Here is a 10726-nt window from a genome sequence, read left to right as displayed (position 1 = left end):
TTTGAATAGTGATCCTATTATGTCTGGTCTATTCCAGTTTTCGTTTTCTGTGCTCTGATATTGAATGACTTTTGGCAATGTTGGAGCTCTGTTATGCCATTAAGCACAGTAGTAAACATGTATGCCTATGCCCTCCTGTGCTCTCTTTCTCACATGCAAACTAGACACCCACACACTCATATTCAGAACCCGACCACTTCCTCTTGATTAACTTTTGGTTTGAATGGACTTTCCCCTTTCACACAGGACCAGGGTCAGGTTATTTCTGCCTGTCAAGGTTTGAGGTGTGCAGTCTGATTCTAGGCCCGTGTGAAATAACCCTTTCAGAGAGACATGTGCTGCTTGTACACTAGTCAGAATGATATTTCAGTGGTTTGGAAGTAGTGGGAATATTAAAACCTGTTCTCCAAATAGTGTATTTTTTCTAGCAATGCTACTTTTTCCAACAAATAGTGGTGTAGCATGACAAAATGCTAGAGCGTTGTTTTTCAACAGTGTTGTTAATAATGTTGTGTTGCGTGCACACAGCAATAGTTTTGTAAAGTGTTACTGTGAATGGGTTTGTTAGGAGGCTTCATAGGAATTAAAATCCTTGCCTGGCGTTTTTAGGTTGTCATATTACAGCAGAACATTTCAAAACTAACTCTCATTGATTTCAAAGAATTACAAAATGTTATTAATGAGAGAGCGCAAAGAAAAATCCATCTTCCAAGCCATGTCTTTACCCAAATACACATTGATTAAACTATGATATTGTTATTTTAGAGCTGTCGGAATTTTAATTTGTCATTCACCAGTGCATGTCACATTATCATTTATGAAGTTTTCGTCTCCAGCTTTCTAGTTTGTAGTCATTTAGTATAAATGTATTTTTAATGCTGTCGATTTAAATAAGATTAGTTTCAAACTCTGTTTTTAATTTTTTGGCCAGAAACTACATGATAAAAGACTGCTATCAAAAGAGTAGCTTGGAAAGCCACGTAACATTCACTACCCGCTTCCCTCATGTGCCTGTGCTCACATTTTCACTTTCCTCTATATTTTGTTTTTTGTTAGCTGTTGGTGTACATGGTGTTAGTCTCTCTGGTTGTTTGCAGAAGGTTCCAGGGGCTAATTATCGAGTTAAACTTCTTTTCTTTTCTTTTAAACGTATGTTTAGAAAGTTTTTTTGGTCACTATAAAATTGCCATGTTTATATTTGTGTATGTGATGAAAAGAAGTGAGAGATCATTAGGTACATAATAACTTTTTATTATTTATTAATTTTTTTTAATGCACTTTTTAACTTGGTAAGCAGTTTAACATTAAACAGTGGCATAACACACGTAATGCATACATAGAGCAACAATTAAAAAATAGTGCCTTAATATGACTTGGCGCACCAAATATGGTATTTTTTATCTTAATACTTGATTCTTTATTTTTTTTACTTAACTTAATAATTCTCTATGCATAATAAACTTGTATTTTACAGGCTTGTTGAATTAAATGTACTTGAGATCTGGGATTGTTAGTCTAGAGACTGGTACTCTGAACCTTATTAATTGATTCAGCAATCAGAGATTTATATACTTCATTTGATTGGACCGTGCTGAGGTTTAGATTCTGATAGACTGAATCTGATTGGCTTTTCTTGACTTCAGTCTCGTCTGTAGATTTCATCTCTGTGCTGTTCTGTGCAAAAATGAAAGCACATAGTTAATATGGCTGCCAGACCTTTGAAAAATGATGTAAAGATTAAACATTTGACAAGATCAGATGTAAAGATGTTAAATTCCTGTCTGTGGTCAGTCTTGCAGAATCACTGGCATCACTCACCTCTTCAACTTTGCTTTTATTGTTTCTGTTGGCAGGCGTTGCTGTTGCACAACCTAAGAAAATTGTGAAAAGAGATAAGAGTATTGGCTAATGCAAATCAGGCATTGAGTTTTGATATTAGCGCAGTCTGTGTAAATACATATGCACATACTTTCTGATGTCTTGACTCTCTTTCTGCTCTGATGAACAGTGACCAATCCAACTAAAAATAATATCACTGCTATGACCAGACCACCGACAGCATATTGTGAAGTGTATGCAGACACTGAGGAAGTGAGAGAAAAAAATTGTTGTAAAAAAAAAGGTCTGCTTTGAAACTACTCGAAGGCATCAAATTATATAAATCAGTGGTTATCAAACTTTGTAGTAACCCATCATTGCAAAATGTGGATGTTTCCTTTGCTGACACAGTTAAATTCATGGAACCGTTTCTAATCAGCAAATGAGGTGAATGCATTTAAAATATGAAGTTCTGGGATACTCTATGAACAGGGTTAAAACCTAGTCAATTGGTTTTAGATCAGTGTTTCTCAGCTCAGAACCTACCAGACTGTTTTAGATGTCTCACCACTTAAAGCACCTGATTCAACCTGATTTTTAGTGAGTTAAATGAGGTATGCATCTGAAACATTTTTGGAGGCAGATGCCATTCTGGTTCATTTTTTAGCCTTGCCAAAGGCTGCTAAATGTGTACTGGACATGGTTTCAAATATGGCTCAAGTTGTTACCTGTTACGGAGTTTGAGAGTTTGAGGACATCAGGACTTGAATCTCTGGAGATTAGGCTTGCTTTGGTAGATGGAAATCCTGAATGTGCTACTGGTGTAGTTGTGTGCAAATCCAGGAATGGTTGTGTGGATGTGGTGATGCTTTCATTTGGATCTATGTGTGAGGGAAAAAAAGTAAATACCATCAAGAAAAAAAAAGAAGAGAACTACATTGGAGAAAAACAGTCATTCTTACCTTTAGATACTGTCAGAGTGACTTTATCATATGTGTCTCTAATGGATCTCTTCACTCCACACCAGTAAATGCCAGAGTCCGACTCCTGTAGATCAGTGATTTTCACAGTGAAGGTGCCATTTCCCAAATCATCCAGTCTGTATCTCTCATTAAGTGACTGATCAGATGATACCAGAAGACCAGTTTTATATGTGCATGGATCTCTGCAGAAATACTTGGTTTTTTAATGCCATTTTATGGGAACATGTAATTATAACATGTTTTCCACTGTATCCACGTGTATTAATCTCTCGGGTGATTGCAATCCCAAATCCTGTTGGATGGAAAAAAAGAGAAAAAGCTATTTAAGTGAAATCATGCAAAAAATGCAGTATTTCACTCAAGTTGACTTCAGTTCTGCATCACATTGATTGATGACTTAATTCAGATTAATATGTTGCACCACTGTAGTGACTGTCCCGTCAGAAACACTATTTGTTAAAGAAACATAATTTTGGCAACTTCATAGAAATTATAGTTCACCCAAAAATGAAAATAGCTATCTCTCTTGTTTAACACAAAAATTAAAAGTCAGTGGGGTCTAATCTTGTTTTGAAACCCATTTTTCAAAATATCTCTTATTGAGCAGGGAAAACAAAGTTATACAGTTTGAGAAACATGAGGGTCAGCGAATTAAGACAATTTAAATTTTTGCGTGAATTATCTCTTTAAAAAGAGGAGAACCTCATAAAGCTAAAATATTTCCTCCCACTGTTAACTGACAGCCATGAATATGGAGAGAACTGACCTGACAGCAAGATCCAGAGCCAAACAACACAGAATAACTTCATTTTGAGCAGTAATCCTGTTGTGTGTGATCTTTTTGCTGCTTTAACCGAGAAGCCTTTCAGTCTCCAGATAATGGAGATAAAGGGGCATGTTTGTGCTTTCACAGCCCTGAAATACCACAAATGCTTGCAGAATTCAATGACCACTTCCTCTGTAATGCTTGATGTTTTTCATTGGTCTGAGCTGCAATTTTTCTGTCTGTATGTGCTGATATGTCAGCACACTGAAACCATCTGAAAACATTTGGTTTTAGGACCTTACAACGTCCTGTAATTGACATGAATTGTTCTTGGTTCAAGACAGACAGTGGCCACTGACCAGTGCCGAGCTAATTTTGCACTTAGCACTCCTCTTTGGTGAAAAAAAGGTATATTTTGAGATGGGCCATCTGTCTAGAAGCTTAATTATTACATACTGCATATTATTCTGGTAGAAGTAAAATTATTTTCAGCATAAAATTACACATAGAAGCTTTAAAGATTATATTGAGAAATGCGCAACACAATACTACTTGGTTAATGCATGTAAATAGAGTTATTTAGAAAAACACACGTGGAGACTATGATTATGAAGTCTTATTTTATTGGCATAATGGTAATGTTTTCATATTGATATGAGTAGTAACATTGTCTAAGATACAACCAAACAGCCATGCAAAATATGATTCTACAAAATAAACTCAGGAGCAGGAATTGTCAACAAGTGGAACAACAAATATCTAGCAAAAAAAAGGTAAAAGGAAAGAAACAGAATCAGGCATAGTGCCCCTTGTGGTCATATGAGGAAGTACAAAATACCTGTCTCCTACGCATGTCTTCAAACATTGATATTTATTTTTATTTTTTTTTTATTTGAGCTTCTTGAATGCCTTTACTGTACATGTGATTTTGATCTTATAACCATCAAGTTTAACTGGTTCTCTGAATGTCATTGCTTAACATGATCAGAGATTTCCATAGAGTTCATGTGGATTCTTGTAGACTACATATTGGCTCTTTTGTACTTGTCTGGTCCTAGTCATGTTGATAGGTTTCATCTGTGTGCTGTTTGTCTTAGGAAAATCATTCTCATATATACAGTCATCCTGCATCAAGACAACACAAGTGCACTTGTTATATGTCTGCTGGGTCATTGCGAAATAATATGAAGTTTGGTATTTTTTTTTATCCTTTTCAAGGTCAGTGTGTGATGTACACAGTCTTTGGCATTACTCACCTGATCATCTTTACTTTGATCGGGCAGCGTGAAGCCTGTCAACAAGCATTAATATTAATGCCCAGAACAAAGAGAAACATACACTCTAAAAAAATGCTGGGTTGTTTCAACCCAACTTTGGGTCAAATACGGACTAACCCAACTTTTGGGTTAAAAATTTAATAAAAAAAATTTAACCCAACGGTTGGGTTAGTCCATATTTCCAATGTTGGGCTGAAACAACCCACCATTTTTTAGAGTGCCGTAATGGTTTTATTTAATATACTTATTAGACAGGGATTGATTGATATATGTGCACATACTTGCTGATGTCTTCAATTTTTCCCTGTACTGATGAACAGTGACCAGTCCAACTGCACATATGATTACTGCTATGAGCAGACCACCGACAGCATATAGCATATATATTGTAGTGTTCACAGATGCTGAGGAAGAGAGGGAACGAGATTCTTGAATCATTAAAGGAGTAGTTAGTTTGTCTAAATGGCCCTGAAAGTACAGTCAGTCAGATATTGCCATCATCTGCATTAGTTCCCCTTCAATTAAAGGTGCATTGACTTAAGAAAGAAAAGAATTGGAGTACTTTTAAATAGTACTAAATATATAGTACTTAAAATAGGACAAGTATGTTTAAAATACTCCTGTGAGTTTGGTGTCTTATGTCTGTAGTCCCTGTGTTTTGAGGTTACATTCCTGTGTACATTTATATGAGGTGTATGAAAATAAAGTAAATAAAATAAGAAACTAGTTACCTGTTATTGAGGGTGAGAGTGTGATGTCATCAGGGCTTGAATATCCGGTGGTTTTGCTTGCTGTGACAGATGGCGATTCTGAATGTGCTGCTGGTGTAATTGTGTGTGAATCCATGGATGTTTGTATGTCTTTGTACGGTTGTGTGGATTTAGTGATGCTTTCGCTTGGATCTGTGTGTGGTATAATAATAATAAAAAACATTAACACTGGGGAAAAAAGAGAGATGCTGCAAAGAATGTCTGCCATTCTTACCTTTAGATACTGCCAGTATGACTTTCTTAAATGAGTCAAAACCAAATCTCTCCACTCCACACCAGTAAATCCCAGAGTCTGACTCCTGTAGATCAGTGATGTTCACAGTGAAGGTTCCTTCTCTAGAATCCTTCAGTGTGCATCTTCCTTTAGGTGACTGGTCAGATTTCACTAAAATATCTTTAATGTCATCACATGGATCTCTGCAGAAATACTTTATATTGGTTGAAGCCCAGCTGTAGGAACATGTAATTGTGGCACCTTTTCCAAAATATCCATGCATAGCAGTTCCATCTGTGGCTGAATCCCTAAATCCTGTTAGATGAAATAAAGTGGAGCTATTATTATTCATATTTAATTGATATATTTTTATTTATATTCATTATTTTATTTATAAATCTTAATATATATATTTTTAAAGGTTGCATCTAGAATCTCTAGTACTGTGGGATTTAAGAGTCCACATGGAAAATGCAAAATTAAATATATAATTTAAACCATGACCTAAAGATTTTGAGTTTTCAAGATTGAGAAACAAGAAAATGCTATGTAGATGTAAAAAATATTTCTTTTGGTGACTAATCAAATGTAGGTGAAGAGGTGTCATTAGTTTGAGTCTTTGTATAAATGGCCAGATTTTTTTTTCCACTGACGCTCTGAATGCTCTTTGGAGCATCTAATATCATGCTGGAGAATGTAATCATCAGGTTTTGTTCATGTTATCTCCAGTGCTGTTGTCACTGCAAAAAGAGGTGTGACTTTGTCACTCATTTAGTTTTTCCTCCTCTGCAGCATCTTGCTGTTAGCCCCATCCACAGTGAAATCGTCTCAGGTTACGTATGTAACCATGGATCCCTGAGTAGGGAACGAGACACTGCGTCCTCTAGGGGTCGCTATGGGGAACGCCTTGTCGTGACCCGTGTCATGACCCGAAGCATGGCAAGGAACCTAGAGGACGCAGTGTCTCGTTCCCTACTCAGGGAACCATGGTTACATACGTAACCTGAGACGTTCCCTTTCAAAGGAACTTCGAACTGCGTCCTCTATGGGTCACTATGGGGAACGGTATACCCACGCCACCATGCTGAGGGGAGTGCATGCCAGAAACCATGGCGAGCACTAAGTACCAACGCTACCATATTGCCATGGGAGTTGCCCCTGGGACGTTAGACGGCTGTCAGTGACATTATTCCCTATGGCCAAAGGCCTAGGCTACATACCCCAAAAAACTTACCTGTTAGGGCCAGAACTCCTGCGCCCGGGGTAGAGCTCAAGGCTTGGAATCAGAAATAGATTCCTTTTAAGGGAATACGACCAAGAGCCTAGAATCATACAAAGTCTTGGCCTGTCACACAGGGGCTACCGCACACTCTGCATATGCTAAAGGAACGGTCTCAACAGACCCCTAGTAGCAATACCCTGTTAAAGTAGGTATCCAAAGGATACATAGGTGGAGTGGTGCCCAAGGCAGAACCGGGGTTTTAAACAACTCCGAAAGAGCATGAGGCTGCTGCGCATAGCTCATAACATACAGATTTTAGAAAAGAACGCAGAGTACTAGCGTGCAAACTTACTGCAGTGTGGATTTTAGAAAGTGTACAAAGACTTCACGTGCACACTTACCATGACATGGATTTTAAAAATACCATTCTAAGGGGTTCTCATGGTACTCTGAAAGAGCAACCCATAGATGGAAATTGTGCATCCCAAAACGCTATGTTTGAGAAGTCATCAACTTGATCTAAGGCTTATAATGCTGGCGTGACTAGCAGTAAATCTGTTGCTGTGGGAGCTACACACCCAGATCTCAGTTGAGAGGGGGGCTCGACTTACAGCATGTTCCAATGCTGGAACGGCTAGCAGTAATTTACCTTAGCTGAGGGAGCACAAACCCAGCTCTCAGTGAGAGGGGGACTCGACCTACAGCGCGATTGTTAGAATCAGAAGGGTAAGTGTACTGCAAGCTAGCCAAAAAACTCAGCGCATCAGAGAGGCAGAGGAAGGGCCTAGTTCGCCTGATGCTGCTGGTTCCAGGTGCTCTGGGAAAAACAGAGAACTCAACTCTAACGTGAGAGGAGAACTCCGAATTCAGAAGGAGTAGCATGCTCATAGGTTTAACCCTTTGATAAAAGGGGAGCACTGCTCAGCACTACCACGAGAACAGCCCATGGAGCGAGGAATCCAACTCCTCAGAGAGAATTAAACGCTCAAAAGAAAACGCCGTTCTCAAGCCCGCCGCCTCTGCTCACTCTAGCCCTTCGGCCGTACCTCACTCTAGCCCCCGGCCTCTGCTCACTCTAGGCCGCCGCCACTCACTCTAGGCCGCCGTGTGTGACGCTGTGTTTCGTTGTGAATGCGAAATTACTTTGTTTGGCTTTCCAAAAATGGACATGACTAGAAATCAGTGGTTAAGTTGTATTTACAACACTGTTCCAGAACACTTCAACCCAATTATTCAGATGTGTGCAGCACATTTTATGGAGGACTGTTTACTGATCCTGGGAGAGTAGACTACAATGTCGGCTGTTCTGACTCACAGATTGTAAGTACGTTTTTTTTATATTTAAAGAGTTTTTATATTTAATATTTTTTATATTTAAAGCAAGTTTTTTGGGCAGTGTAGAGTAGGGCTTGTGGTTTGTCATTTTTCCGATCACAAATGTAGACATGGTTTCATGTTTAGGCGGCACGATGCAACGCAACGTGTAAAAAGACAGTATAAGTCATTATAATCCATAATTATGTCCCCACTGACATAAACTGAATCGATGGATGCGTGAGGAAAAATGGCCTCTTCCATTCCTTCTCAATCTCTGTATGGAAAACAGGAAGAAAGGAAGGCTCACCTGAGCTGGAGGTTTATGGCCAGAAAAATAACGTTCACTGAGATACCTCGCAATGTCACTTTCTTTGCCCGCTTCACGGCAAGTAAAGCCTCGCCGTGGCACGATCCATAATTTTCAAAAGCTCATCATACGCAGGGCAGGAGGATTGGGAAGGCTCAGCCTCAGCTTCTTTGCCCTCCTCAGACATTTCCTGCTTTTGCTGGGCTGAACCCAGCAGAGCACTGACCGCTGGATCAGAAAATGTTAATGAAATAACATCATCTTCCAGCGGCTCACTCTCATCCACAGCCGACGATCGCGAGAGGGAAAACCCCTATTTAAACTTATCGGCCAGATCCACCTGCGATCCCCACAAGCTCATTCTCCTCCGTGCCTCAGCAGCGGCGGGTCCTGAATCGCGGGAAGCAGATGGCTGCCCCTCTTTCCTCGAAAAGAGAGACAAACGAGAGTGGAGCTTTTTCGCTTGCAGTGCACGCCGATTGTCCCCTCGGAGACATCGCGTGCGTGCTTTTCACCCGAACAAATAATGCATAGATCAACACGGATGAATAACGCATAGATCAACACTATCAAACAACGTCAACACGGATGCACACATCCTCTAAACGCTTTGCTAGTGCTCGCCATAATGATATGAATAGAGAGTTCCACAGAAATGCACACTTCAAACAAAACAGTCAATGAAGACGATGATATGTTCTCCCGGCGCCTATTTATCCTATAGTCACACCGGTAGTGACGTCATGGCTGTCGCCGGCCAACGTGTTGTTGGTGTTTTTTCAATGTATGCTTCAGACACGGGTCATGACGAGGCGTTCCCCATAGCGACCCCTAGAGGATGCAGTTCGAAGTTCCCATGAAAGGGATACTTTATATTAAACAGCAGATATGGTTTGATTGGATATGATTTATTGCATTTTGCCTTGTGGACAGACAAGTGATGCCAAGTCTGCAACAAGTAGATTTGCTCTCTAGTCTCTGCACATTAGAAACCAACTCCGACTATTCACAGATGCTTTCAGAGTCTAATTGCCACTTCGTTGGTTTCTCACACTTGTTGCATGTCTAGCTGTTACCCATATACACAGAGATCAGTTTTGTGTTATAAAGTTAAGAATCTTTGCTGAAACACTGGTGACAGATCAGTATTTTAAGTTGGAGCATTCATATCGATATAATAAACAAAACATCTTTTACATGCACTTCAAAAGTTTGATTTCAGTCAAACTAAAGTCCAATTTTTGGACGAACAGACCAGTATAATGTGATTCATCCAGCATTAAGTTGTTTTGCAACAAGTATTTAAACCAAGAAATGTGCATGAAAACGTACTGGTTTGAGCACACTGTAGAATGAAAGTTAAAAGTTATAAAAAACCTGACCTGACAGAAAGAAAACAATAAAAATAAAAACAAAAGGTAAAGGTGATTGAACTATTAATTAAACCTAGAACTATGCATGTAAACGTATTTGACTTTAATTCTACAGTGTGATCAGACCAGTAATTTGCACAACAAAGTATGAAACAAACTGACCTGACAGAAAGATCCAGATCCACAAGACGTGGAAGGTCTTCATCTTTAATACTCTTTTGAGCCTTCAGTCAGTTTAGAACTTTGAAGTTCAGCTGATTCTGTATTTGGTATCCCTCAAATACTGTCTGCTAAAAATGCAAGCGTTGTTTTAATACAAAGGAAGTCAGAGTTGTTGAACGTGTATGATGATGATGGTGTCAAACTAATCACCCAATCTTTAATATACTGTAGATGACTTCCTCTTGTTTGAACACTTCATGTGTAGACATGCTAACCATTTCACACTGATCTGAGGTAAGTGTTGGTGCTTTCGTTCATGATTGGAATGAGTCTTTGCACATTAAGCAATCTGATCCTAAATCGGTGTGAAATGTTTTCTCAGTGTAACAGTGTACATGCTAAGACACTGAGACATTCAACAGTCTGACAGCCAACAAATATATTTACACAATGAAAAAAAGAAGAAAAAACAGGTTCAGACATGAGACCTTATACTTACACAAACACACAGTTTGTA

The 10726-nt window shown here is 39.0% G+C and overlaps 1 pseudogene; it reads right to left on the bottom strand.

Annotated features, from left to right (window-relative positions):
• Positions 1-1515: 1515 nt before the first annotated feature.
• Positions 1516-3610, bottom strand: LOC107594315 (CMRF35-like molecule 1; annotated as a pseudogene).
• Between the last annotated feature and the right edge of the window lie 7116 nt (positions 3611-10726).

Source organism: Sinocyclocheilus grahami, unplaced genomic scaffold (genome assembly GCF_001515645.1).
Source record: "Sinocyclocheilus grahami isolate Dianchi unplaced genomic scaffold, SAMN03320097.WGS_v1.1 scaffold181.1, whole genome shotgun sequence".
NCBI classification, from domain to species: Eukaryota; Metazoa; Chordata; class Actinopteri; order Cypriniformes; family Cyprinidae; genus Sinocyclocheilus; species Sinocyclocheilus grahami.
This window is presented reverse-complemented; position numbering and strand designations above follow the sequence as displayed.